Source organism: Oncorhynchus nerka, unplaced genomic scaffold (assembly GCF_034236695.1).
Source record: "Oncorhynchus nerka isolate Pitt River unplaced genomic scaffold, Oner_Uvic_2.0 unplaced_scaffold_894, whole genome shotgun sequence".
NCBI lineage: Eukaryota > Metazoa > Chordata > Actinopteri > Salmoniformes > Salmonidae > Oncorhynchus > Oncorhynchus nerka.
The window spans coordinates 18,282-42,177 of record NW_027040401.1 but is presented as its reverse complement, the minus strand read 5'-3'; the positions used below and the strand labels follow the sequence as shown (position 1 = coordinate 42,177).

At 39.0% G+C, this 23,896-nt stretch overlaps 49 non-coding genes across 49 annotated transcripts; 48 read left to right on the top strand and 1 right to left on the bottom strand.

Moving 5' to 3' along the window:
- Positions 1–231: 231 nt before the first annotated feature.
- On the top strand, positions 232–304 carry trnar-ucg (transfer RNA arginine (anticodon UCG)). Its single transcript has one exon. It is a non-coding gene; the product is annotated as a tRNA-Arg (tRNA).
- Positions 305–581: 277 nt separating this feature from the next.
- trnar-ucg (transfer RNA arginine (anticodon UCG)) lies at positions 582–654 on the top strand. The gene has a single exon. It is a non-coding gene; the product is annotated as a tRNA-Arg (tRNA).
- A 284-nt stretch (positions 655–938) lies between these two features.
- Positions 939–1,011, top strand: trnar-ucg (transfer RNA arginine (anticodon UCG)). The gene has a single exon. It is a non-coding gene; the product is annotated as a tRNA-Arg (tRNA).
- A 284-nt stretch (positions 1,012–1,295) lies between these two features.
- trnar-ucg (transfer RNA arginine (anticodon UCG)) lies at positions 1,296–1,368 on the top strand. The gene has a single exon. It is a non-coding gene; the product is annotated as a tRNA-Arg (tRNA).
- Positions 1,369–1,651: 283 nt separating this feature from the next.
- Positions 1,652–1,724, top strand: trnar-ucg (transfer RNA arginine (anticodon UCG)). The gene has a single exon. It is a non-coding gene; the product is annotated as a tRNA-Arg (tRNA).
- Positions 1,725–2,008: 284 nt separating this feature from the next.
- On the top strand, positions 2,009–2,081 carry trnaq-uug (transfer RNA glutamine (anticodon UUG)). The gene has a single exon. It is a non-coding gene; the product is annotated as a tRNA-Gln (tRNA).
- Positions 2,082–2,365: 284 nt separating this feature from the next.
- trnar-ucg (transfer RNA arginine (anticodon UCG)) lies at positions 2,366–2,438 on the top strand. Its single transcript has one exon. It is a non-coding gene; the product is annotated as a tRNA-Arg (tRNA).
- A 635-nt stretch (positions 2,439–3,073) lies between these two features.
- On the top strand, positions 3,074–3,146 carry trnaq-uug (transfer RNA glutamine (anticodon UUG)). The gene has a single exon. It is a non-coding gene; the product is annotated as a tRNA-Gln (tRNA).
- Positions 3,147–3,423: 277 nt separating this feature from the next.
- On the top strand, positions 3,424–3,496 carry trnaq-uug (transfer RNA glutamine (anticodon UUG)). The gene has a single exon. It is a non-coding gene; the product is annotated as a tRNA-Gln (tRNA).
- Positions 3,497–3,776: 280 nt separating this feature from the next.
- trnar-ucg (transfer RNA arginine (anticodon UCG)) lies at positions 3,777–3,849 on the top strand. The gene has a single exon. It is a non-coding gene; the product is annotated as a tRNA-Arg (tRNA).
- Positions 3,850–5,150: 1,301 nt separating this feature from the next.
- On the top strand, positions 5,151–5,223 carry trnar-ucg (transfer RNA arginine (anticodon UCG)). The gene has a single exon. It is a non-coding gene; the product is annotated as a tRNA-Arg (tRNA).
- Positions 5,224–5,499: 276 nt separating this feature from the next.
- trnar-ucg (transfer RNA arginine (anticodon UCG)) lies at positions 5,500–5,572 on the top strand. The gene has a single exon. It is a non-coding gene; the product is annotated as a tRNA-Arg (tRNA).
- A 284-nt stretch (positions 5,573–5,856) lies between these two features.
- On the top strand, positions 5,857–5,929 carry trnar-ucg (transfer RNA arginine (anticodon UCG)). The gene has a single exon. It is a non-coding gene; the product is annotated as a tRNA-Arg (tRNA).
- A 284-nt stretch (positions 5,930–6,213) lies between these two features.
- Positions 6,214–6,286, top strand: trnar-ucg (transfer RNA arginine (anticodon UCG)). The gene has a single exon. It is a non-coding gene; the product is annotated as a tRNA-Arg (tRNA).
- Positions 6,287–6,570: 284 nt separating this feature from the next.
- On the top strand, positions 6,571–6,643 carry trnar-ucg (transfer RNA arginine (anticodon UCG)). Its single transcript has one exon. It is a non-coding gene; the product is annotated as a tRNA-Arg (tRNA).
- A 641-nt stretch (positions 6,644–7,284) lies between these two features.
- Positions 7,285–7,357, top strand: trnar-ucg (transfer RNA arginine (anticodon UCG)). The gene has a single exon. It is a non-coding gene; the product is annotated as a tRNA-Arg (tRNA).
- A 284-nt stretch (positions 7,358–7,641) lies between these two features.
- On the top strand, positions 7,642–7,714 carry trnar-ucg (transfer RNA arginine (anticodon UCG)). The gene has a single exon. It is a non-coding gene; the product is annotated as a tRNA-Arg (tRNA).
- A 284-nt stretch (positions 7,715–7,998) lies between these two features.
- Positions 7,999–8,071, top strand: trnar-ucg (transfer RNA arginine (anticodon UCG)). Its single transcript has one exon. It is a non-coding gene; the product is annotated as a tRNA-Arg (tRNA).
- A 277-nt stretch (positions 8,072–8,348) lies between these two features.
- Positions 8,349–8,421, top strand: trnar-ucg (transfer RNA arginine (anticodon UCG)). Its single transcript has one exon. It is a non-coding gene; the product is annotated as a tRNA-Arg (tRNA).
- Positions 8,422–8,698: 277 nt separating this feature from the next.
- On the top strand, positions 8,699–8,771 carry trnar-ucg (transfer RNA arginine (anticodon UCG)). Its single transcript has one exon. It is a non-coding gene; the product is annotated as a tRNA-Arg (tRNA).
- A 284-nt stretch (positions 8,772–9,055) lies between these two features.
- On the top strand, positions 9,056–9,128 carry trnar-ucg (transfer RNA arginine (anticodon UCG)). Its single transcript has one exon. It is a non-coding gene; the product is annotated as a tRNA-Arg (tRNA).
- A 277-nt stretch (positions 9,129–9,405) lies between these two features.
- On the top strand, positions 9,406–9,478 carry trnar-ucg (transfer RNA arginine (anticodon UCG)). Its single transcript has one exon. It is a non-coding gene; the product is annotated as a tRNA-Arg (tRNA).
- A 284-nt stretch (positions 9,479–9,762) lies between these two features.
- Positions 9,763–9,835, top strand: trnar-ucg (transfer RNA arginine (anticodon UCG)). Its single transcript has one exon. It is a non-coding gene; the product is annotated as a tRNA-Arg (tRNA).
- A 284-nt stretch (positions 9,836–10,119) lies between these two features.
- On the top strand, positions 10,120–10,192 carry trnar-ucg (transfer RNA arginine (anticodon UCG)). The gene has a single exon. It is a non-coding gene; the product is annotated as a tRNA-Arg (tRNA).
- A 631-nt stretch (positions 10,193–10,823) lies between these two features.
- trnar-ucg (transfer RNA arginine (anticodon UCG)) lies at positions 10,824–10,896 on the top strand. Its single transcript has one exon. It is a non-coding gene; the product is annotated as a tRNA-Arg (tRNA).
- Positions 10,897–11,177: 281 nt separating this feature from the next.
- trnar-ucg (transfer RNA arginine (anticodon UCG)) lies at positions 11,178–11,250 on the top strand. Its single transcript has one exon. It is a non-coding gene; the product is annotated as a tRNA-Arg (tRNA).
- A 284-nt stretch (positions 11,251–11,534) lies between these two features.
- trnar-ucg (transfer RNA arginine (anticodon UCG)) lies at positions 11,535–11,607 on the top strand. Its single transcript has one exon. It is a non-coding gene; the product is annotated as a tRNA-Arg (tRNA).
- A 284-nt stretch (positions 11,608–11,891) lies between these two features.
- trnar-ucg (transfer RNA arginine (anticodon UCG)) lies at positions 11,892–11,964 on the top strand. Its single transcript has one exon. It is a non-coding gene; the product is annotated as a tRNA-Arg (tRNA).
- A 283-nt stretch (positions 11,965–12,247) lies between these two features.
- trnar-ucg (transfer RNA arginine (anticodon UCG)) lies at positions 12,248–12,320 on the top strand. Its single transcript has one exon. It is a non-coding gene; the product is annotated as a tRNA-Arg (tRNA).
- Positions 12,321–12,603: 283 nt separating this feature from the next.
- On the top strand, positions 12,604–12,676 carry trnar-ucg (transfer RNA arginine (anticodon UCG)). The gene has a single exon. It is a non-coding gene; the product is annotated as a tRNA-Arg (tRNA).
- Positions 12,677–13,319: 643 nt separating this feature from the next.
- trnar-ucg (transfer RNA arginine (anticodon UCG)) lies at positions 13,320–13,392 on the top strand. Its single transcript has one exon. It is a non-coding gene; the product is annotated as a tRNA-Arg (tRNA).
- A 284-nt stretch (positions 13,393–13,676) lies between these two features.
- trnar-ucg (transfer RNA arginine (anticodon UCG)) lies at positions 13,677–13,749 on the top strand. The gene has a single exon. It is a non-coding gene; the product is annotated as a tRNA-Arg (tRNA).
- Positions 13,750–14,026: 277 nt separating this feature from the next.
- On the top strand, positions 14,027–14,099 carry trnar-ucg (transfer RNA arginine (anticodon UCG)). The gene has a single exon. It is a non-coding gene; the product is annotated as a tRNA-Arg (tRNA).
- Positions 14,100–14,383: 284 nt separating this feature from the next.
- On the top strand, positions 14,384–14,456 carry trnar-ucg (transfer RNA arginine (anticodon UCG)). Its single transcript has one exon. It is a non-coding gene; the product is annotated as a tRNA-Arg (tRNA).
- Positions 14,457–14,740: 284 nt separating this feature from the next.
- trnar-ucg (transfer RNA arginine (anticodon UCG)) lies at positions 14,741–14,813 on the top strand. Its single transcript has one exon. It is a non-coding gene; the product is annotated as a tRNA-Arg (tRNA).
- A 642-nt stretch (positions 14,814–15,455) lies between these two features.
- Positions 15,456–15,528, top strand: trnar-ucg (transfer RNA arginine (anticodon UCG)). The gene has a single exon. It is a non-coding gene; the product is annotated as a tRNA-Arg (tRNA).
- A 281-nt stretch (positions 15,529–15,809) lies between these two features.
- trnar-ucg (transfer RNA arginine (anticodon UCG)) lies at positions 15,810–15,882 on the top strand. The gene has a single exon. It is a non-coding gene; the product is annotated as a tRNA-Arg (tRNA).
- A 632-nt stretch (positions 15,883–16,514) lies between these two features.
- Positions 16,515–16,587, top strand: trnar-ucg (transfer RNA arginine (anticodon UCG)). Its single transcript has one exon. It is a non-coding gene; the product is annotated as a tRNA-Arg (tRNA).
- A 629-nt stretch (positions 16,588–17,216) lies between these two features.
- trnar-ucg (transfer RNA arginine (anticodon UCG)) lies at positions 17,217–17,289 on the top strand. Its single transcript has one exon. It is a non-coding gene; the product is annotated as a tRNA-Arg (tRNA).
- Positions 17,290–17,572: 283 nt separating this feature from the next.
- Positions 17,573–17,645, top strand: trnaq-uug (transfer RNA glutamine (anticodon UUG)). Its single transcript has one exon. It is a non-coding gene; the product is annotated as a tRNA-Gln (tRNA).
- Positions 17,646–17,929: 284 nt separating this feature from the next.
- On the top strand, positions 17,930–18,002 carry trnar-ucg (transfer RNA arginine (anticodon UCG)). Its single transcript has one exon. It is a non-coding gene; the product is annotated as a tRNA-Arg (tRNA).
- A 277-nt stretch (positions 18,003–18,279) lies between these two features.
- trnar-ucg (transfer RNA arginine (anticodon UCG)) lies at positions 18,280–18,352 on the top strand. The gene has a single exon. It is a non-coding gene; the product is annotated as a tRNA-Arg (tRNA).
- A 281-nt stretch (positions 18,353–18,633) lies between these two features.
- trnar-ucg (transfer RNA arginine (anticodon UCG)) lies at positions 18,634–18,706 on the top strand. Its single transcript has one exon. It is a non-coding gene; the product is annotated as a tRNA-Arg (tRNA).
- Positions 18,707–18,984: 278 nt separating this feature from the next.
- Positions 18,985–19,057, top strand: trnar-ucg (transfer RNA arginine (anticodon UCG)). The gene has a single exon. It is a non-coding gene; the product is annotated as a tRNA-Arg (tRNA).
- A 280-nt stretch (positions 19,058–19,337) lies between these two features.
- Positions 19,338–19,410, top strand: trnar-ucg (transfer RNA arginine (anticodon UCG)). The gene has a single exon. It is a non-coding gene; the product is annotated as a tRNA-Arg (tRNA).
- Positions 19,411–19,690: 280 nt separating this feature from the next.
- Positions 19,691–19,763, top strand: trnar-ucg (transfer RNA arginine (anticodon UCG)). The gene has a single exon. It is a non-coding gene; the product is annotated as a tRNA-Arg (tRNA).
- A 646-nt stretch (positions 19,764–20,409) lies between these two features.
- trnar-ucg (transfer RNA arginine (anticodon UCG)) lies at positions 20,410–20,482 on the top strand. Its single transcript has one exon. It is a non-coding gene; the product is annotated as a tRNA-Arg (tRNA).
- A 2,063-nt stretch (positions 20,483–22,545) lies between these two features.
- On the bottom strand, positions 22,546–22,617 carry trnap-agg (transfer RNA proline (anticodon AGG)). Its single transcript has one exon. It is a non-coding gene; the product is annotated as a tRNA-Pro (tRNA).
- A 991-nt stretch (positions 22,618–23,608) lies between these two features.
- Positions 23,609–23,680, top strand: trnag-ucc (transfer RNA glycine (anticodon UCC)). The gene has a single exon. It is a non-coding gene; the product is annotated as a tRNA-Gly (tRNA).
- The last annotated feature ends 216 nt before the right edge of the window (positions 23,681–23,896 follow it).

Genomic DNA, 23,896 nt, shown 5'->3' with positions numbered 1-23,896 from the left:
GGCATTGGTCTTGTTGCTTTGAAAAGCTTGGACATTGTTGTTCAACTTTAATAATCTAAGACTGCAAGGCCTGAGAATCATTGTGTCTGAATCTGCATCGCAAGATTGAAGGAAAGCGTTACTTCTTACTTGTTAAAATCACTAGCTTTCCTCATTCGGACAGGTTCACAATTTGATGTCTATTGTTGCATAGCAAAGTCTCTATGATGTCAAATAGGGATGTATCATATAGACTGCGTGGCCTAATGGATAAGGCGTCTGACTTCGAATCAGAAGATTGAGGGTTCGAGTCCCTTCGTGGTCGTTTAATTTCATTAGCTCAGCTAATTTGAACATGTTTCCCGAAATAAGGCATTGGTCTTGTTGCTTTGAAAAGCTTGGACATTGTTGTTCAACTTTAATAATCTAAGACTGCAAGGCCTGAGAATCATTGTGTCTGAATCTGCATCGCAAGATTGAAGGAAAGAGTTACTTCTTACTTGTTAAAATCACTAGCTTTCCTCATTCGGACAGGTTCACAATTTGATGTCTATTGTTGCATAGCAAAGTCTCTATGATGTCAAATAGGGATGTATCACATAGACTGCGTGGCCTAATGGATAAGGCGTCTGACTTCGAATCAGAAGATTGAGGGTTCGAGTCCCTTCGTGGTCGTTTAATTTCATTAGCTCAGCTAATTTGAACATGTTTGCAATTTCCCGAAATAAGGCATTGGTCTTGTTGCTTTGAAAAGCTTGGACATTGTTGTTCAACTTTAATAATCTAAGACTGCAAGGCCTGAGAATCATTGTGTCTGAATCTGCATCGCAAGATTGAAGGAAAGAGTTACTTCTTACTTGTTAAAATCACTAGCTTTCCTCATTCGGACAGGTTCACAATTTGATGTCTATTGTTGCATAGCAAAGTCTCTATGATGTCAAATAGGGATGTATCATATAGACTGCGTGGCCTAATGGATAAGGCGTCTGACTTCGAATCAGAAGATTGAGGGTTCGAGTCCCTTCGTGGTCGTTTAATTTCATTAGCTCATCTAATTTGAACATGTTTGCAGTTTCACGAAATAAGGCATTGGTCTTGTTGCTTTGAAAAGCTTGGACATTGTTGTTCAACTTTAATAATCTAAGACTGCAAGGCCTGAGAATCATTGTGTCTGAATCTGCATCGCAAGATTGAAGGAAAGCGTTACTTCTTACTTGTTAAAATCACTAGCTTTCCTCATTCGGACAGGTTCACAATTTGATGTCTATTGTTGCATAGCAAAGTCTCTATGATGTCAAATAGGGATGTATCATATAGACTGCGTGGCCTAATGGATAAGGCGTCTGACTTCGAATCAGAAGATTGAGGGTTCGAGTCCCTTCGTGGTCGTTTAATTTCATTAGCTCAGCTAATTTGAACATGTTTGCAATTTCCGAAATAAGGCATTGGTCTTGTTGCTTTGAAAAGCTTGGACATTGTTGTTCAACTTTAATAATCTAAGACTGCAAGGCCTGAGAATCATTGTGTCTGAATCTGCATCGCAAGATTGAAGGAAAGAGTTACTTCTTACTTGTTAAAATCACTAGCTTTCCTCATTCGGACAGGTTCACAATTTGATGTCTATTGTTGCATAGCAAAGTCTCTATGATGTCAAATAGGGATGTATCACATAGACTGCGTGGCCTAATGGATAAGGCGTCTGACTTCGAATCAGAAGATTGAGGGTTCGAGTCCCTTCGTGGTCGTTTAATTTCATTAGCTCAGCTAATTTGAACATGTTTGCAATTTCCCGAAATAAGGCATTGGTCTTGTTGCTTTGAAAAGCTTGGACATTGTTGTTCAACTTTAATAATCTAAGACTGCAAGGCCTGAGAATCATTGTGTCTGAATCTGCATCGCAAGATTGAAGGAAAGAGTTACTTCTTACTTGTTAAAATCACTAGCTTTCCTCATTCGGACAGGTTCACAATTTGATGTCTATTGTTGCATAGCAAAGTCTCTATGATGTCAAATAGGGATGTATCATATAGACTGCGTGGCCTAATGGATAAGGCGTCTGACTTTGAATCAGAAGATTGAGGGTTCGAGTCCCTTCGTGGTCGTTTAATTTCATTAGCTCAGCTAATTTGAACATGTTTGCAGTTTCACGAAATAAGGCATTGGTCTTGTTGCTTTGAAAAGCTTGGACATTGTTGTTCAACTTTAATAATCTAAGACTGCAAGGCCTGAGAATCATTGTGTCTGAATCTGCATCGCAAGATTGAAGGAAAGAGTTACTTCTTACTTGTTAAAATCACTAGCTTTCCTCATTCGGACAGGTTCACAATTTGATGTCTATTGTTGCATAGCAAAGTCTCTATGATGTCAAATAGGGATGTATCACATAGACTGCGTGGCCTAATGGATAAGGCGTCTGACTTCGAATCAGAAGATTGAGGGTTCGAGTCCCTTCGTGGTCGTTTAATTTCATTAGCTCAGCTAATTTGAACATGTTTCCCGAAATAAGGCATTGGTCTTGTTGCTTTGAAAAGCTTGGACATTGTTGTTCAACTTTAATAATCTAAGACTGCAAGGCCTGAGAATCATTGTGTCTGAATCTGCATCGCAAGATTGAAGGAAAGAGTTACTTCTTACTTGTTAAAAATCACTAGCTTTCCTCATTCGGACAGGTTCACAATTTGATGTCTATTGTTGCATAGCAAAGTCTCTATGATGTCAAATAGGGATGTATCACATAGACTGCGTGGCCTAATGGATAAGGCGTCTGACTTCGAATCAGAAGATTGAGGGTTCGAGTCCCTTCATGGTCGTTTAATTTCATTAGCTCAGCTAATTTGAACATGTTTGCAATTTCCCGAAATAAGGCATTGATCTTGTTGCTTTGAAAAGCTTAGACATTGTTGTTCAACTTTAATAATCTAAGACTGCAAGGCCTGAGAATCATTCTGTCTGAATCTGCATCGCAAGATTGAAGGAAAGCGTTACTTCTTACTTGTTAAAATCACTAGCTTTCCTCATTCGGACAGGTTCACAATTTGATGTCTATTGTTGCATAGCAAAGTCTCTATGATGTCAAATAGGGATGTATCATATAGACTGCGTGGCCTAATGGATACGGCGTCTGACTTTGAATCAGAAGATTGAGGGTTCGAGTCCCTTCGTGGTCGTTTAATTTCATTAGCTCAGCTAATTTGAACATGTTTCCCGAAATAAGGCATTGGTCTTGTTGCTTTGAAAAGCTTGGACATTGTTGTTCAACTTTAATAATCTAAGACTGCAAGGCCTGAGAATCATTGTGTCTGAATCTGCATCGCAAGATTGAAGGAAAGAGTTACTTCTTACTTGTTAAAATCACTAGCTTTCCTCATTCGGACAGGTTCACAATTTGATGTCTATTGTTGCATAGCAAAGTCTCTATGATGTCAAATAGGGATGTATCACATAGACTGCGTGGCCTAATGGATAAGGCGTCTGACTTTGAATCAGAAGATTGAGGGTTCGAGTCCCTTCGTGGTCGTTTAATTTCATTAGCTCAGCTAATTTGAACATGTTTGTTTCCGAAATAAGGCATTGGTCTTGTTGCTTTGAAAAGCTTGGACATTGTTGTTCAACTTTAATAATCTAAGACTGCAAGGCCTGAGAATCATTGTGTCTGAATCTGCATCGCAAGATTGAAGGAAAGAGTTACTTCTTACTTGTTAAAATCACTAGCTTTCCTCATTCGGACAGGTTCACAATTTGATGTCTATTGTTGCATAGCAAAGTCTCTATGATGTCAAATAGGGATGTATCACATAGACTGTGTGGCCTAATGGATAAGGCGTCTGACTTCGAATCAGAAGATTGAGGGTTCGAGTCCCTTCGTGGTCGTTTAATTTCATTAGCTCAGCTAATTTGAACATGTTTGCAATTTCCCGAAATAAGGCATTGGTCTTGTTGCTTTGAAAAGCTTGGACATTGTTGTTCAACTTTAATAATCTAAGACTGCAAGGCCTGAGAATCATTGTGTCTGAATCTGCATCGCAAGATTGAAGGAAAGAGTTACTTCTTACTTGTTAAAATCACTAGCTTTCCTCATTCGGACAGGTTCACAATTTGATGTCTATTGTTGCATAGCAAAGTCTCTATGATGTCAAATAGGGATGTATCATATAGACTGCGTGGCCCCTTCGTGGTCGTTTAATTTCATTAGCTCAGCTAATTTGAACATGTTTGCAATTTCCCGAAATAAGGCATTGGTCTTGTTGCTTTGAAAAGCTTGGACATTGTTGTTCAACTTTAATAATCTAAGACTGCAAGGCCTGAGAATCATTGTGTCTGAATCTGCATCGCAAGATTGAAGGAAAGAGTTACTTCTTACTTGTTAAAATCACTAGCTTTCCTCATTCGGACAGGTTCACAATTTGATGTCTATTGTTGCATAGCAAAGTCTCTATGATGTCAAATAGGGATGTATCACATAGACTGCGTGGCCTAATGGATAAGGCGTCTGACTTCGAATCAGATTGAGGGTTCGAGTCCCTTCGTGGTCGTTTAATTTCATTAGCTCAGCTAATTTGAACATGTTTGCAATTTCCGAAATAAGGCATTGGTCTTGTTGCTTTGAAAAGCTTGGACATTGTTGTTCAACTTTAATAATCTAAGACTGCAAGGCCTGAGAATCATTGTGTCTGAATCTGCATCGCAAGATTGAAGGAAAGAGTTACTTCTTACTTGTTAAAATCACTAGCTTTCCTCATTCGGACAGGTTCACAATTTGATGTCTATTGTTGCATAGCAAAGTCTCTATGATGTCAAATAGGGATGTATCACATAGACTGCGTGGCCTAATGGATAAGGCGTCTGACTTGAATCAGAAGATTGAGGGTTCGAGTCCCTTCGTGGTCGTTTAATTTCATTAGCTCAGCTAATTTGAACATGTTTGCAATTTCCCGAAATAAGGCATTGATCTTGTTGCTTTGAAAAGCTTGGACATTGTTGTTCAACTTTAATAATCTAAGACTGCAAGGCCTGAGAATCATTGTGTCTGAATCTGCATCGCAAGATTGAAGGAAAGAGTTACTTCTTACTTGTTAAAATCACTAGCTTTCCTCATTCGGACAGGTTCACAATTTGATGTCTATTGTTGCATAGCAAAGTCTCTATGATGTCAAATAGGGATGTATCACATAGACTGCGTGGCCTAATGGATAAGGCGTCTGACTTCGAATCAGAAGATTGAGGGTTCGAGTCCCTTCGTGGTCGTTTAATTTCATTAGCTCAGCTAATTTGAACATGTTTCCCGAAATAAGGCATTGGTCTTGTTGCTTTGAAAAGCTTGGACATTGTTGTTCAACTTTAATAATCTAAGACTGCAAGGCCTGAGAATCATTGTGTCTGAATCTGCATCGCAAGATTGAAGGAAAGAGTTACTTCTTACTTGTTAAAATCACTAGCTTTCCTCATTCGGACAGGTTCACAATTTGATGTCTATTGTTGCATAGCAAAGTCTCTATGATGTCAAATAGGATGTATCACATAGACTGCGTGGCCTAATGGATAAGGCGTCTGACTTCGAATCAGAAGATTGAGGGTTCGAGTCCCTTCGTGGTCGTTTAATTTCATTAGCTCAGCTAATTTGAACATGTTTGCAATTTCCCGAAATAAGGCATTGGTCTTGTTGCTTTGAAAAGCTTGGACATTGTTGTTCAACTTTAATAATCTAAGACTGCAAGGCCTGAGAATCATTGTGTCTGAATCTGCATCGCAAGATTGAAGGAAAGAGTTACTTCTTACTTGTTAAAATCACTAGCTTTCCTCATTCGGACAGGTTCACAATTTGATGTCTATTGTTGCATAGCAAAGTCTCTATGATGTCAAATAGGGATGTATCACATAGACTGCGTGGCCTAATGGATAAGGCGTCTGACTTCGAATCAGAAGATTGAGGGTTCGAGTCCCTTCGTGGTCGTTTAATTTCATTAGCTCAGCTAATTTGAACATGTTTGCAATTTCCCGAAATAAGGCATTGGTCTTGTTGCTTTGAAAAGCTTGGACATTGTTGTTCAACTTTAATAATCTAAGACTGCAAGGCCTGAGAATCATTGTGTCTGAATCTGCATCGCAAGATTGAAGGAAAGAGTTACTTCTTACTTGTTAAAATCACTAGCTTTCCTCATTCGGACAGGTTCACAATTTGATGTCTATTGTTGCATAGCAAAGTCTCTATGATGTCAAATAGGGATGTATCACATAGACTGCGTGGCCTAATGGATAAGGCGTCTGACTTCGAATCAGAAGATTGAGGGTTCGAGTCCCTTCGTGGTCGTTTAATTTCATTAGCTCAGCTAATTTGAACATGTTTGCAATTTCCCGAAATAAGGCATTGGTCTTGTTGCTTTGAAAAGCTTGGACATTGTTGTTCAACTTTAATAATCTAAGACTGCAAGGCCTGAGAATCATTGTGTCTGAATCTGCATCGCAAGATTGAAGGAAAGAGTTACTTCTTACTTGTTAAAATCACTAGCTTTCCTCATTCGGACAGGTTCACAATTTGATGTCTATTGTTGCATAGCAAAGTCTCTATGATGTCAAATAGGGATGTATCACATAGACTGCGTGGCCTAATGGATAAGGCGTCTGACTTCGAATCAGAAGATTGAGGGTTCGAGTCCCTTCGTGGTCGTTTAATTTCATTAGCTCAGCTAATTTGAACATGTTTGCAATTTCCCGAAATAAGGCATTGGTCTTGTTGCTTTGAAAAGCTTGGACATTGTTGTTCAACTTTAATAATCTAAGACTGCAAGGCCTGAGAATCATTGTGTCTGAATCTGCATCGCAAGATTGAAGGAAAAGAGTTACTTCTTACTTGTTAAAATCACTAGCTTTCCTCATTCGGACAGGTTCACAATTTGATGTCTATTGTTGCATAGCAAAGTCTCTATGATGTCAAATAGGGATGTATCATATAGACTGCGTGGCCTAATGGATAAGGCGTCTGACTTCGAATCAGAAGATTGAGGGTTCGAGTCCTTTCGTGGTCGTTTAATTTCATTAGCTCAGCTAATTTGAACATGTTTGCAGTTTCCGAAATAAGGCATTGGTCTTGTTGCTTTGAAAAGCTTGGACATTGTTGTTCAACTTTAATAATCTAAGACTGCAAGGCCTGAGAATCATTGTGTCTGAATCTGCATCGCAAGATTGAAGGAAAGAGTTACTTCTTACTTGTTAAAATCACTAGCTTTCCTCATTCGGACAGGTTCACAATTTGATGTCTATTGTTGCATAGCAAAGTCTCTATGATGTCAAATAGGGATGTATCACATAGACTGCGTGGCCTAATGGATAAGGCGTCTGACTTCGAATCAGAAGATTGAGGGTTCGAGTCCCTTCGTGGTCGTTTAATTTCATTAGCTCAGCTAATTTGAACATGTTTGCAATTTCCCGAAATAAGGCATTGGTCTTGTTGCTTTGAAAAGCTTGGACATTGTTGTTCAACTTTAATAATCTAAGACTGCAAGGCCTGAGAATCATTGTGTCTGAATCTGCATCGCAAGATTGAAGGAAAGAGTTACTTCTTACTTGTTAAAATCACTAGCTTTCCTCATTCGGACAGGTTCACAATTTGATGTCTATTGTTGCATAGCAAAGTCTCTATGATGTCAAATAGGGATGTATCACATAGACTGCGTGGCCTAATGGATAAGGCGTCTGACTTCGAATCAGAAGATTGAGGGTTCGAGTCCCTTCGTGGTCGTTTAATTTCATTAGCTCAGCTAATTTGAACATGTTTGCAGTTTCACGAAATAAGGCATTGGTCTTGTTGCTTTGAAAAGCTTGGACATTGTTGTTCAACTTTAATAATCTAAGACTGCAAGGCCTGAGAATCATTGTGTCTGAATCTGCATCGCAAGATTGAAGGAAAGAGTTACTTCTTACTTGTTAAAATCACTAGCTTTCCTCATTCGGACAGGTTCACAATTTGATGTCTATTGTTGCATAGCAAAGTCTCTATGATGTCAAATAGGGATGTATCATATAGACTGCGTGGCCTAATGGATAAGGCGTCTGACTTCGAATCAGAAGATTGAGGGTTCGAGTCCCTTCGTGGTCGTTTAATTTCATTAGCTCAGCTAATTTGAACATGTTTCCCGAAATAAGGCATTGGTCTTGTTGCTTTGAAAAGCTTGGACATTGTTGTTCAACTTTAATAATCTAAGACTGCAAGGCCTGAGAATCATTGTGTCTGAATCTTCATCGCAAGATTGAAGGAAAGAGTTACTTCTTACTTGTTAAAATCACTAGCTTTCCTCATTCGGACAGGTTCACAATTTGATGTCTATTGTTGCATAGCAAAGTCTCTATGATGTCAAATAGGGATGTATCACATAGACTGCGTGGCCTAATGGATAAGGCGTCTGACTTCGAATCAGAAGATTGAGGGTTCGAGTCCCTTCGTGGTCGTTTAATTTCATTAGCTCAGCTAATTTGAACATGTTTCCCGAAATAAGGCATTGGTCTTGTTGCTTTGAAAAGCTTGGACATTGTTGTTCAACTTTAATAATCTAAGACTGCAAGGCCTGAGAATCATTGTGTCTGAATCTGCATCGCAAGATTGAAGGAAAGAGTTACTTCTTACTTGTTAAAATCACTAGCTTTCCTCATTCGGACAGGTTCACAATTTGATGTCTATTGTTGCATAGCAAAGTCTCTATGATGTCAAATAGGGATGTATCACATAGACTGCGTGGCCTAATGGATAAGGCGTCTGACTTCGAATCAGAAGATTGAGGGTTCGAGTCCCTTCGTGGTCGTTTAATTTCATTAGCTCAGCTAATTTGAACATGTTTGCAATTTCCCGAAATAAGGCATTGGTCTTGTTGCTTTGAAAAGCTTGGACATTGTTGTTCAACTTTAATAATCTAAGACTGCAAGGCCTGAGAATCATTGTGTCTGAATCTGCATCGCAAGATTGAAGGAAAGAGTTACTTCTTACTTGTTAAAATCACTAGCTTTCCTCATTCGGACAGGTTCACAATTTGATGTCTATTGTTGCATAGCAAAGTCTCTATGATGTCAAATAGGGATGTATCATAACGACTGCGTGGCCTAATGGATAAGGCGTCTGACTTCGAATCAGAAGATTGAGGGTTCGAGTCCCTTCGTGGTCGTTTAATTTCATTAGCTCAGCTAATTTGAACATGTTTCCCGAAATAAGGCATTGGTCTTGTTGCTTTGAAAAGCTTGGACATTGTTGTTCAACTTTAATAATCTAAGACTGCAAGGCCTGAGAATCATTGTGTCTGAATCTGCATCGCAAGATTGAAGGAAAGAGTTACTTCTTACTTGTTAAAATCACTAGCTTTCCTCATTCGGACAGGTTCACAATTTGATGTCTATTGTTGCATAGCAAAGTCTCTATGATGTCAAATAGGGATGTATCACATAGACTGCGTGGCCTAATGGATAAGGCGTCTGACTTCGAATCAGAAGATTGAGGGTTCGAGTCCCTTCGTGGTCGTTTAATTTCATTAGCTCAGCTAATTTGAACATGTTTGCAATTTCCCGAAATAAGGCATTGGTCTTGTTGCTTTGAAAAGCTTGGACATTGTTGTTCAACTTTAATAATCTAAGACTGCAAGGCCTGAGAATCATTGTGTCTGAATCTGCATCGCAAGATTGAAGGAAAGAGTTACTTCTTACTTGTTAAAATCACTAGCTTTCCTCATTCGGACAGGTTCACAATTTGATGTCTATTGTTGCATAGCAAAGTCTCTATGATGTCAAATAGGGATGTATCACATAGACTGCGTGGCCTAATGGATAAGGCGTCTGACTTCGAATCAGAAGATTGAGGGTTCGAGTCCCTTCGTGGTCGTTTAATTTCATTAGCTCAGCTAATTTGAACATGTTTGCAGTTTCACGAAATAAGGCATTGGTCTTGTTGCTTTGAAAAGCTTGGACATTGTTGTTCAACTTTAATAATCTAAGACTGCAAGGCCTGAGAATCATTGTGTCTGAATCTGCATCGCAAGATTGAAGGAAAGAGTTACTTCTTACTTGTTAAAATCACTAGCTTTCCTCATTCGGACAGGTTCACAATTTGATGTCTATTGTTGCATAGCAAAGTCTCTATGATGTCAAATAGGGATGTATCACATAGACTGCGTGGCCTAATGGATAAGGCGTCTGACTTCGAATCAGAAGATTGAGGGTTCGAGTCCCTTCGTGGTCGTTTAATTTCATTAGCTCAGCTAATTTGAACATGTTTCCCGAAATAAGGCATTGGTCTTGTTGCTTTGAAAAGCTTGGACATTGTTGTTCAACTTTAATAATCTAAGACTGCAAGGCCTGAGAATCATTGTGTCTGAATCTGCATCGCAAGATTGAAGGAAAGAGTTACTTCTTACTTGTTAAAATCACTAGCTTTCCTCATTCGGACAGGTTCACAATTTGATGTCTATTGTTGCATAGCAAAGTCTCTATGATGTCAAATAGGGATGTATCACATAGACTGCGTGGCCTAATGGATAAGGCGTCTGACTTCGAATCAGAAGATTGGGTTCGAGTCCCTTCGTGGTCGTTTAATTTCATTAGCTCAGCTAATTTGAACATGTTTGCAATTTCCCGAAATAAGGCATTGTCTTGTTGCTTTGAAAAGCTTGGACATTGTTGTTCAACTTTAATAATCTAAGACTGCAAGGCCTGAGAATCATTGTGTCTGAATCTGCATCGCAAGATTGAAGGAAAGAGTTACTTCTTACTTGTTAAAATCACTAGCTTTCCTCATTCGGACAGGTTCACAATTTGATGTCTATTGTTGCATAGCAAAGTCTCTATGATGTCAAATAGGGATGTATCACATAGACTGCGTGGCCTAATGGATAAGGCGTCTGACTTCGAATCAGAAGATTGAGGGTTCGAGTCCCTTCGTGGTCGTTTAATTTCATTAGCTCAGCTAATTTGAACATGTTTGTTTCCCGAAATAAGGCATTGGTCTTGTTGCTTTGAAAAGCTTGGACATTGTTGTTCAACTTTAATAATCTAAGACTGCAAGGCCTGAGAATCATTGTGTCTGAATCTGCATCGCAAGATTGAAGGAAAGAGTTACTTCTTACTTGTTAAAATCACTAGCTTTCCTCATTCGGACAGGTTCACAATTTGATGTCTATTGTTGCATAGCAAAGTCTCTATGATGTCAAATAGGGATGTATCACATAGACTGCGTGGCCTAATGGATAAGGCGTCTGACTTCGAATCAGAAGATTGAGGGTTCGAGTCCCTTCGTGGTCGTTTAATTTCATTAGCTCAGCTAATTTGAACATGTTTGCAGTTTCACGAAATAAGGCATTGGTCTTGTTGCTTTGAAAAGCTTGGACATTGTTGTTCAACTTTAATAATCTAAGACTGCAAGGCCTGAGAATCATTGTGTCTGAATCTGCATCGCAAGATTGAAGGAAAGAGTTACTTCTTACTTGTTAAAATCACTAGCTTTCCTCATTCGGACAGGTTCACAATTTGATGTCTATTGTTGCATAGCAAAGTCTCTATGATGTCAAATAGGGATGTATCATATAGACTGCGTGGCCTAATGGATAAGGCGTCTGACTTCGAATCAGAAGATTGAGGGTTCGAGTCCCTTCGTGGTCGTTTAATTTCATTAGCTCAGCTAATTTGAACATGTTTGCAATTTCCCGAAATAAGGCATTGGTCTTGTTGCTTTGAAAAGCTTGGACATTGTTGTTCAACTTTAATAATCTAAGACTGCAAGGCCTGAGAATCATTGTGTCTGAATCTGCATCGCAAGATTGAAGGAAAGAGTTACTTCTTACTTGTTAAAATCACTAGCTTTCCTCATTCGGACAGGTTCACAATTTGATGTCTATTGTTGCATAGCAAAGTCTCTATGATGTCAAATAGGGATGTATCACATAGACTGCGTGGCCTAATGGATAAGGCGTCTGACTTCGAATCAGAAGATTGAGGGTTCGAGTCCCTTCGTGGTCGTTTAATTTCATTAGCTCAGCTAATTTGAACATGTTTGCAATTTCCGAAATAAGGCATTGGTCTTGTTGCTTTGAAAAGCTTGGACATTGTTGTTCAACTTTAATAATCTAAGACTGCAAGGCCTGAGAATCATTGTGTCTGAATCTGCATCGCAAGATTGAAGGAAAGCGTTACTTCTTACTTGTTAAAATCACTAGCTTTCCTCATTCGGACAGGTTCACAATTTGATGTCTATTGTTGCATAGCAAAGTCTCTATGATGTCAAATAGGGATGTATCATATAGACTGCGTGGCCTAATGGATAAGGCGTCTGACTTCGAATCAGAAGATTGAGGGTTCGAGTCCCTTCGTGGTCGTTTAATTTCATTAGCTCAGCTAATTTGAACATGTTTGCAATTTCCGAAATAAGGCATTGGTCTTGTTGCTTTGAAAAGCTTGGACATTGTTGTTCAACTTTAATAATCTAAGACTGCAAGGCCTGAGAATCATTGTGTCTGAATCTGCATCGCAAGATTGAAGGAAAGAGTTACTTCTTACTTGTTAAAATCACTAGCTTTCCTCATTCGGACAGGTTCACAATTTGATGTCTATTGTTGCATAGCAAAGTCTCTATGATGTCAAATAGGGATGTATCACATAGACTGTGTGGCCTAATGGATAAGGCGTCTGACTTCGAATCAGAAGATTGAGGGTTCGAGTCCCTTCATGGTCGTTTAATTTCATTAGCTCAGCTAATTTGAACATGTTTGCAATTTCCCGAAATAAGGCATTGGTCTTGTTGCTTTGAAAAGCTTGGACATTGTTGTTCAACTTTAATAATCTAAGACTGCAAGGCCTGAGAATCATTGTGTCTGAATCTGCATCGCAAGATTGAAGGAAAGAGTTACTTCTTACTTGTTAAAATCACTAGCTTTCCTCATTCGGACAGGTTCACAATTTGATGTCTATTGTTGCATAGCAAAGTCTCTATGATGTCAAATAGGGATGTATCACATAGACTGTGTGGCCTAATGGATGGTCTGATCTAAGACGTCTGACTTGAATCAGAAGATTGAGGGTTCGAGTCCCTTCGTGGTCGTTTAATTTCATTAGCTCAGCTAATTTGAACATGTTTCCCGAAATAAGGCATTGGTCTTGTTGCTTTGAAAAGCTTGGACATTGTTGTTCAACTTTAATAATCTAAGACTGCAAGGCCTGAGAATCATTGTGTCTGAATCTGCATCGCAAGATTGAAGGAAAGAGTTACTTCTTACTTGTTAAAATCACTAGCTTTCCTCATTCGGACAGGTTCACAATTTGATGTCTATTGTTGCATAGCAAAGTCTCTATGATGTCAAATAGGGATGTATCACATAGACTGCGTGGCCTAATGGATAAGGCGTCTGACTTCGAATCAGAAGATTGAGGGTTCGAGTCCCTTCGTGGTCGTTTAATTTCATTAGCTCAGCTAATTTGAACATGTTTGCAGTTTCACGAAATAAGGCATTGGTCTTGTTGCTTTGAAAAGCTTGGACATTGTTGTTCAACTTTAATAATCTAAGACTGCAAGGCCTGAGAATCATTGTGTCTGAATCTGCATCGCAAGATTGAAGGAAAGAGTTACTTCTTACTTGTTAAAATCACTAGCTTTCCTCATTCGGACAGGTTCACAATTTGATGTCTATTGTTGCATAGCAAAGTCTCTATGATGTCAAATAGGGATGTATCACATAGACTGCGTGGCCTAATGGATAAGGCGTCTGACTTCGAATCAGAAGATTGAGGGTTCGAGTCCCTTCGTGGTCGTTTAATTTCATTAGCTCAGCTAATTTGAACATGTTTCCCGAAATAAGGCATTGGTCTTGTTGCTTTGAAAAGCTTGGACATTGTTGTTCAACTTTAATAATCTAAGACTGCAAGGCCTGAGAATCATTGTGTCTGAATCTGCATCGCAAGATTGAAGGAAAGAGTTACTTCTTACTTGTTAAAATCACTAGCTTTCCTCATTCGGACAGGTTCACAATTTGATGTCTATTGTTGCATAGCAAAGTCTCTATGATGTCAAATAGGGATGTATCACATAGACTGCGTGGCCTAATGGATAAGGCGTCTGACTTCGAATCAGAAGATTGAGGGTTCGAGTCCCTTCGTGGTCGTTTAATTTCATTAGCTCAGCTAATTTGAACATGTTTGCAATTTCCCGAAATAAGGCATTGGTCTTGTTGCTTTGAAAAGCTTGGACATTGTTGTTCAACTTTAATAATCTAAGACTGCAAGGCCTGAGAATCATTGTGTCTGAATCTGCATCGCAAGATTGAAGGAAAGAGTTACTTCTTACTTGTTAAAATCACTAGCTTTCCTCATTCGGACAGGTTCACAATTTGATGTCTATTGTTGCATAGCAAAGTCTCTATGATGTCAAATAGGGATGTATCACATAGACTGCGTGGCCTAATGGATAAGGCGTCTGACTTCGAATCAGAAGATTGAGGGTTCGAGTCCCTTCGTGGTCGTTTAATTTCATTAGCTCAGCTAATTTGAACATGTTTGCAATTTCCCGAAATAAGGCATTGGTCTTGTTGCTTTGAAAAGCTTGGACATTGTTGTTCAACTTTAATAATCTAAGACTGCAAGGCCTGAGAATCATTGTGTCTGAATCTGCATCGCAAGATTGAAGGAAAGAGTTACTTCTTACTTGTTAAAATCACTAGCTTTCCTCATTCGGACAGGTTCACAATTTGATGTCTATTGTTGCATAGCAAAGTCTCTATGATGTCAAATAGGGATGTATCACATAGACTGCGTGGCCTAATGGATAAGGCGTCTGACTTCGAATCAGAAGATTGAGGGTTCGAGTCCCTTCGTGGTCGTTTAATTTCATTAGCTCAGCTAATTTGAACATGTTTGCAATTTCCCGAAATAAGGCATTGGTCTTGTTGCTTTGAAAAGCTTGGACATTGTTGTTCAACTTTAATAATCTAAGACTGCAAGGCCTGAGAATCATTGTGTCTGAATCTGCATCGCAAGATTGAAGGAAAGAGTTACTTCTTACTTGTTAAAATCACTAGCTTTCCTCATTCGGACAGGTTCACAATTTGATGTCTATTGTTGCATAGCAAAGTCTCTATGATGTCAAATAGGGATGTATCATATAGACTGCGTGGCCTAATGGATAAGGCGTCTGACTTCGAATCAGAAGATTGAGGGTTCGAGTCCCTTTCGTGGTCGTTTAATTTCATTAGCTCATCTAATTTGAACATGTTTGCAGTTTCACGAAATAAGGCATTGGTCTTGTTGCTTTGAAAAGCTTGGACATTGTTGTTCAACTTTAATAATCTAAGACTGCAAGGCCTGAGAATCATTGTGTCTGAATCTGCATCGCAAGATTGAAGGAAAGAGTTACTTCTTACTTGTTAAAATCACTAGCTTTCCTCATTCGGACAGGTTCACAATTTGATGTCTATTGTTGCATAGCAAAGTCTCTATGATGTCAAATAGGGATGTATCACATAGACTGCGTGGCCTAATGGATAAGGCGTCTGACTTCGAATCAGAAGATTGAGGGTTCGAGTCCCTTCGTGGTCGTTTAATTTCATTAGCTCAGCTAATTTGAACATGTTTGTTTCCCGAAATAAGGCATTGGTCTTGTTGCTTTGAAAAGCTTGGACATTGTTGTTCAACTTTAATAATCTAAGACTGCAAGGCCTGAGAATCATTGTGTCTGAATCTGCATCGCAAGATTGAAGGAAAGAGTTACTTCTTACTTGTTAAAATCACTAGCTTTCCTCATTCGGACAGGTTCACAATTTGATGTCTATTGTTGCATAGCAAAGTCTCTATGATGTCAAATAGGGATGTATCACATAGACTGCGTGGCCTAATGGATAAGGCGTCTGACTTCGAATCAGAAGATTGAGGGTTCGAGTCCCTTCGTGGTCGTTTAATTTCATTAGCTCAGCTAATTTGAACATGTTTGCAATTTTCCGAAATAAGGCATTGGTCTTGTTGCTTTGAAAAGCTTGGACATTGTTGTTCAACTTTAATAATCTAAGACTGCAAGGCCTGAGAATCATTGTGTCTGAATCTGCATCGCAAGATTGAAGGAAAGAGTTACTTCTTACTTGTTAAAATCACTAGCTTTCCTCATTCGGACAGGTTCACAATTTGATGTCTATTGTTGCATAGCAAAGTCTCTATGATGTCAAATAGGGATGTATCATAGACTGCGTGGCCTAATGGATAAGGCGTCTGACTTGAATCAGAAGATTGAGGGTTCGAGTCCCTTCGTGGTCGTTTAATTTCATTAGCTCAGCTAATTTGAACATGTTTCCCGAAATAAGGCATTGGTCTTGTTGCTTTGAAAAGCTTGGACATTGTTGTTCAACTTTAATAATCTAAGACTGCAAGGCCTGAGAATCATTGTGTCTGAATCTTCATCGCAAGATTGAAGGAAAGAGTTACTTCTTACTTGTTAAAAATCACTAGCTTTCCTCATTCGGACAGGTTCACAATTTGATGTCTATTGTTGCATAGCAAAGTCTCTATGATGTCAAATAGGGATGTATCATATAGACTGCGTGGCCTAATGGATAAGGCGTCTGACTTCGAATCAGAAGATTGAGGGTTCGAGTCCCTTCGTGGTCGTTTAATTTCATTAGCTCAGCTAATTTGAACATGTTTCCCGAAATAAGGCATTGGTCTTGTTGCTTTGAAAAGCTTGGACATTGTTGTTCAACTTTAATAATCTAAGACTGCAAGGCCTGAGAATCATTGTGTCTGAATCTGCATCGCAAGATTGAAGGAAAGAGTTACTTCTTACTTGTTAAAATCACTAGCTTTCCTCATTCGGACAGGTTCACAATTTGATGTCTATTGTTGCATAGCAAAGTCTCTATGATGTCAAATAGGGATGTATCACATAGACTGTGTGGCCTTAATGGGCGTCTGACTTGAATCAGAAGATTGAGGGTTCGAGTCCCTTCGTGGTCGTTTAATTTCATTAGCTCAGCTAATTTGAACATGTTTGCAATTTCCCGAAATAAGGCATTGGTCTTGTTGCTTTGAAAAGCTTGGACATTGTTGTTCAACTTTAATAATCTAAGACTGCAAGGCCTGAGAATCATTGTGTCTGAATCTGCATCGCAAGATTGAAGGAAAGAGTTACTTCTTACTTGTTAAAATCACTAGCTTTCCTCATTCGGACAGGTTCACAATTTGATGTCTATTGTTGCATAGCAAAGTCTCTATGATGTCAAATAGGGATGTATCATATAGACTGCGTGGCCTAATGGATAAGGCGTCTGACTTCGAATCAGAAGATTGAGGGTTCGAGTCCCTTCGTGGTCGTTTAATTTCATTAGCTCAGCTAATTTGAACATGTTTGCAATTTCCGAAATAAGGCATTGGTCTTGTTGCTTTGAAAAGCTTGGACATTGTTGTTCAACTTTAATAATCTAAGACTGCAAGGCCTGAGAATCATTGTGTCTGAATCTGCATCGCAAGATTGAAGGAAAGAGTTACTTCTTACTTGTTAAAATCACTAGCTTTCCTCATTCGGACAGGTTCACAATTTGATGTCTATTGTTGCATAGCAAAGTCTCTATGATGTCAAATAGGGATGTATCATATAGACTGCGTGGCCTAATGGATAAGGCGTCTGACTTTGAATCAGAAGATTGAGGGTTCGAGTCCCTTCGTGGTCGTTTAATTTCATTAGCTCAGCTAATTTGAACATGTTTGCAGTTTCACGAAATAAGGCATTGGTCTTGTTGCTTTGAAAAGCTTGGACATTGTTGTTCAACTTTAATAATCTAAGACTGCAAGGCCTGAGAATCATTGTGTCTGAATCTGCATCGCAAGATTGAAGGAAAGAGTTACTTCTTACTTGTTAAAATCACTAGCTTTCCTCATTCGGACAGGTTCACAATTTGATGTCTATTGTTGCATAGCAAAGTCTCTATGATGTCAAATAGGGATGTATCACATAGACTGCGTGGCCTAATGGATAAGGCGTCTGACTTCGAATCAGAAGATTGAGGGTTCGAGTCCCTTCGTGGTCGTTTAATTTCATTAGCTCAGCTAATTTGAACATGTTTCCCGAAATAAGGCATTGGTCTTGTTGCTTTGAAAAGCTTGGACATTGTTGTTCAACTTTAATAATCTAAGACTGCAAGGCCTGAGAATCATTGTGTCTGAATCTGCATCGCAAGATTGAAGGAAAGAGTTACTTCTTACTTGTTAAAATCACTAGCTTTCCTCATTCGGACAGGTTCACAATTTGATGTCTATTGTTGCATAGCAAAGTCTCTATGATGTCAAATAGGGATGTATCATATAGACTGCGTGGCCTAATGGATAAGGCGTCTGACTTCGAATCAGAAGATTGAGGGTTCGAGTCCCTTCGTGGTCGTTTAATTTCATTAGCTCAGCTAATTTGAACATGTTTGTTTCCCGAAATAAGGCATTGGTCTTGTTGCTTTGAAAAGCTTGGACATTGTTGTTCAACTTTAATAATCTAAGACTGCAAGGCCTGAGAATCATTGTGTCTGAATCTGCATCGCAAGATTGAAGGAAAGAGTTACTTCTTACTTGTTAAAATCACTAGCTTTCCTCATTCGGACAGGTTCACAATTTGATGTCTATTGTTGCATAGCAAAGTCTCTATGATGTCAAATAGGGATGTATCACATAGACTGCGTGGCCTAATGGATAAGGCGTCTGACTTCGAATCAGAAGATTGAGGGTTCGAGTCCCTTCGTGGTCGTTTAATTTCATTAGCTCAGCTAATTTGAACATGTTTTCCCGAAATAAGGCATTGGTCTTGTTGCTTTGAAAAGCTTGGACATTGTTGTTCAACTTTAATAATCTAAGACTGCAAGGCCTGAGAATCATTGTGTCTGAATCTGCATCGCAAGATTGAAGGAAAGAGTTACTTCTTACTTGTTAAAATCACTAGCTTTCCTCATTCGGACAGGTTCACAATTTGATGTCTATTGTTGCATAGCAAAGTCTCTATGATGTCAAATAGGGATGTATCACATAGACTGCGTGGCCTAATGGATAAGGCGTCTGACTTCGAATCAGAAGATTGAGGGTTCGAGTCCCTTCGTGGTCGTTTAATTTCATTAGCTCAGCTAATTTGAACATGTTTGTTTCCGAAATAAGGCATTGGTCTTGTTGCTTTGAAAAGCTTGGACATTGTTGTTCAACTTTAATAATCTAAGACTGCAAGGCCTGAGAATCATTGTGTCTGAATCTGCATCGCAAGATTGAAGGAAAGAGTTACTTCTTACTTGTTAAAATCACTAGCTTTCCTCATTCGGACAGGTTCACAATTTGATGTCTATTGTTGCATAGCAAAGTCTCTATGATGTCAAATAGGGATGTATCATATAGACTGCGTGGCCTAATGGATAAGGCGTCTGACTTCGAATCAGAAGATTGAGGGTTCGAGTCCCTTCGTGGTCGTTTAATTTCATTAGCTCAGCTAATTTGAACATGTTTGTTTCCGAAATAAGGCATTGGTCTTGTTGCTTTGAAAAGCTTGGACATTGTTGTTCAACTTTAATAATCTAAGACTGCAAGGCCTGAGAATCATTGTGTCTGAATCTGCATCGCAAGATTGAAGGAAAGAGTTACTTCTTACTTGTTAAAATCACTAGCTTTCCTCATTCGGACAGGTTCACAATTTGATGTCTATTGTTGCATAGCAAAGTCTCTATGATGTCAAATAGGGATGTATCATATAGACTGCGTGGCCTAATGGATAAGGCGTCTGACTTCGAATCAGAAGATTGAGGGTTCGAGTCCCTTCGTGGTCGTTTAATTTCATTAGCTCAGCTAATTTGAACATGTTTGCAATTTCCCGAAATAAGGCATTGGTCTTGTTGCTTTGAAAAGCTTGGACATTGTTGTTCAACTTTAATAATCTAAGACTGCAAGGCCTGAGAATCATTGTGTCTGAATCTGCATCGCAAGATTGAAGGAAAGAGTTACTTCTTACTTGTTAAAATCACTAGCTTTCCTCATTCGGACAGGTTCACAATTTGATGTCTATTGTTGCATAGCAAAGTCTCTATGATGTCAAATAGGGATGTATCACATAGACTGCTAATTTGTGGCCTAATGGATAAGGCGTCTGACTTTGAATCAGAAGATTGAGGGTTCGAGTCCCTTTCGTGGTCGTTTAATTTCATTAGCTCAGCTAATTTGAACATGTTTAATTTCCCGAAATAAGGCATTGGTCTTGTTGCTTTGAAAAGCTTGGACATTGTTGTTCAACTTTAATAATCTAAGACTGCAAGGCCTGAGAATCATTGTGTCTGAATCTGCATCGCAAGATTGAAGGAAAGAGTTACTTCTTACTTGTTAAAATCACTAGCTTTCCTCATTCGGACAGGTTCACAATTTGATGTCTATTGTTGCATAGCAAAGTCTCTATGATGTCAAATAGGGATGTATCACATAGACTGCGTGGCCTAATGGATAAGGCGTCTGACTTCGAATCAGAAGATTGAGGGTTCGAGTCCCTTCGTGGTCGTTTAATTTCATTAGCTCAGCTAATTTGAACATGTTTGCAATTTCCCGAAATAAGGCATTGGTCTTGTTGCTTTGAAAAGCTTGGACATTGTTGTTCAACTTTAATAATCTAAGACTGCAAGGCCTGAGAATCATTGTGTCTGAATCTGCATCGCAAGATTGAAGGAAAGCGTTACTTCTTACTTGTTAAAATCACTAGCTTTCCTCATTCGGACAGGTTCACAATTTGATGTCTATTGTTGCATAGCAAAGTCTCTATGATGTCAAATAGAGATGTATCATATAGACTGCGTGGCCTAATGGATAAGGCGTCTGACTTGAATCAGAAGATTGAGGGTTCGAGTCCCTTCGTGGTCGTTTAATTTCATTAGCTCAGCTAATTTGAACATGTTTGCAATTTCCCGAAATAAGGCATTGGTCTTGTTGCTTTGAAAAGCTTGGACATTGTTGTTCAACTTTAATAATCTAAGACTGCAAGGCCTGAGAATCATTGTGTCTGAATCTGCATCGCAAGATTGAAGGAAAGAGTTACTTCTTACTTGTTAAAATCACTAGCTTTCCTCATTCGGACAGGTTCACAATTTGATGTCTATTGTTGCATAGCAAAGTCTCTATGATGTCAAATAGGGATGTATCACATAGACTGTGGCCTAATGGATAAGGCGTCTGACTTGAATCAGAAGATTGAGGGTTCGAGTCCCTTCGTGGTCGTTTAATTTCATTAGCTCAGCTAATTTGAACATGTTTGCAGTTTCCGAAATAAGGCATTGGTCTTGTTGCTTTGAAAAGCTTGGACATTGTTGTTCAACTTTAATAATCTAAGACTGCAAGGCCTGAGAATCATTGTGTCTGAATCTGCATCGCAAGATTGAAGGAAAGCGTTACTTCTTACTTGTTAAAATCACTAGCTTTCCTCATTCGGACAGGTTCACAATTTGATGTCTATTGTTGCATAGCAAAGTCTCTATGATGTCAAATAGGGATGTATCATATAGACTGCGTGGCCTAATGGATAAGGCGTCTGACTTCGAATCACAAGATTGAGGGTTTGAGTCCCTTCGCTGTCGTTTAATTTCATTAGCTCAGCTAATTTGAACATGTTTGCAGTTTCCCGAAATAAGGCGTCTTCTTGTTGCTTTGAAAAGCTTGGACATTGTTGTTCAACTTTAATAATCTAAGACTGCAAGGCCTGAGAATCATTGTGTCTGAATCTGCATCGCAAGATTGAAGGAAAGCGTTACTTCTTACCTGTTAAAATCACTAGCTTTCCTCATTTGGACAGGTTCACAATTTGATGTCTATTGTTGCATAGCAAAGTCTCTATGATATATGAAAACATAGACATTGTGGCCTAATAATAAGACTGCAAGGCCTGAGAACTTCTGAATCAGAAGATTGAAGGAAAGGTTCTTGTTAAAGTCACTTCGTGGTTTAATTTCATTAGCTCAGCTAATTTGAACATGTTTCCTAAATAAGGCATTGGTCTTGTTGCTTTGAAAAGCTTGGACATTGTTGTTCAACTTTAATAATCTAAGACTGCAAGGCCTGAGAATCATTGTGTCTGAATCTGCATCGCAAGATTGAAGGAAAGAGTATCTTTGTACTTGTTAAAAATCACTAGCTTTCGTCATTCAGGTAGGTTCACAATTTTGATGTCTGTTTGATGTCATATCGGAGAATATGGAGTAGAAGGTGTTGCCTCGTGGATAAGGCGTCTTACTTCGAAACAGAAAATGTCGGTTTTGAAGCATTTTCGTGGTCGTTTAATTTCATTAAATCAGCTAATATGGACATGTTTGCAATTTCCCGAAATAAGGCATTGGTCTTGTTGCTTGGACATTGTTATTCAACTTTAATAATCTAAGACTGCAAGGCCTGAGAAATATTGTGTATGATTCTGCAACGGAAGATTGAAGGAAATAGTCTCTTCGTACTTGTTAAATATCATTAGCTTTCCTCATTCGGACAGGTTCACAACTTTGATGTCGGTTGATGCTAACGTCTGTTTTGTCATTTAGGAGTATATGCTTCTGCCTGTCTGAGCTTGTTAAAGGATCTGCAAAAGGGCTCATCTGGGATTTGAACCCAGGACCTCTCGCACCCTAAGCGAGAATCATACCCCTAGACCAACAAGCCTTATACCAAAGGTATTTATTGTTGCTTTCTGCAGCAATGACAGTGAAGATATCGATTGACGTGTCCACAGTGCTTGGAACGATTTAACATTATGTGAGTATTTTGTGCTATACTTGTGAGCATAACAGTCTTCCAAACAGTTGACCAGGCTTCAGTTCAAATCTTCTGTAGTTCATCTGCTGTGTCTTTCACAGTCTTCTTCAGTCGCGACAGCAAACTGGTGACGAGTGTTGACAAATTAACAAAGAGCAAAATGAGATCAATTCATTTTTTTAAAGAGAAAATGAAAAAGTAAGACTTCAAAAAGAATGGAACTTTTTATTTTGAGTCAAATGACACAAAGGTACATGAATCAAAGTAAATGAATGTAAAAAATACCCATTCAAATAGATCAGTTTTCGAATAGAGAGATTGAGACGCATCGTATCCCTCTCAATCCTCCATAACTGCTTAAGTTACACCTCCATATCTGCAGTGGAAGATGATGGACCTAGAGCGGTGTTTGTCAAACCATGAGACATACCTATGATGGGTCTTCTCACAAAAACGTCTCTAGCTTCCGTACAGTTTGACCTACAAATTCGTATGACAACTCTCCTCTGGAAAGGGGAGACCCTCATGAACACGGTGGTATTCTCCATTTTTCTCTGCATCCTCCACAACTGTCAGGGGACTCGTCTGAAGTCAGAACCGTCTATGTGGCAACTTCTGTTTGTAAAATCCAAAATCTTTGGGCTACAAACTAATGTGACCCCACTTGTCACAATGTTCTCCGTGTTGCCCTACGTTCCCCACAAGTGTCACGGGACTAATCTGAAGGTAACCGGGACTGATTAAAATGATAGATTATTTAACCTGGGACCTCTCGCAACCTAAAACATAATAATACACCTATACCAACGATCCGTTTTGTCAAAGAATTATCAGTTTCCACAAAAATTACGGTCAAGATATGAGTCGATGTCTCCATGTTGCCATTAGGCTGCATATAGCATTAGTGGTATAGTGGTGCGCATAGCTGCCTTCCAAGCAGTTGACCTGGGTTCGATTCCCGGCCAATGCAGAGCATGAAGAATTTGTTTGAATAAATATCCTTGTTTGTGGGAGTAAAGGTTGTGGGACGTTGAACCAACAAGTGCATAATAGGCTTTTTACAAGTGGTTTTGCATCAAAATAAAATAGGGATATTAAGAGAGACTGATATTTGTGGTACGCGGTGGAAAATCTTATGCACTTTTTTTGTTGAATGTAGTAGGTTAAAAGATTTTCACGAGTTGAA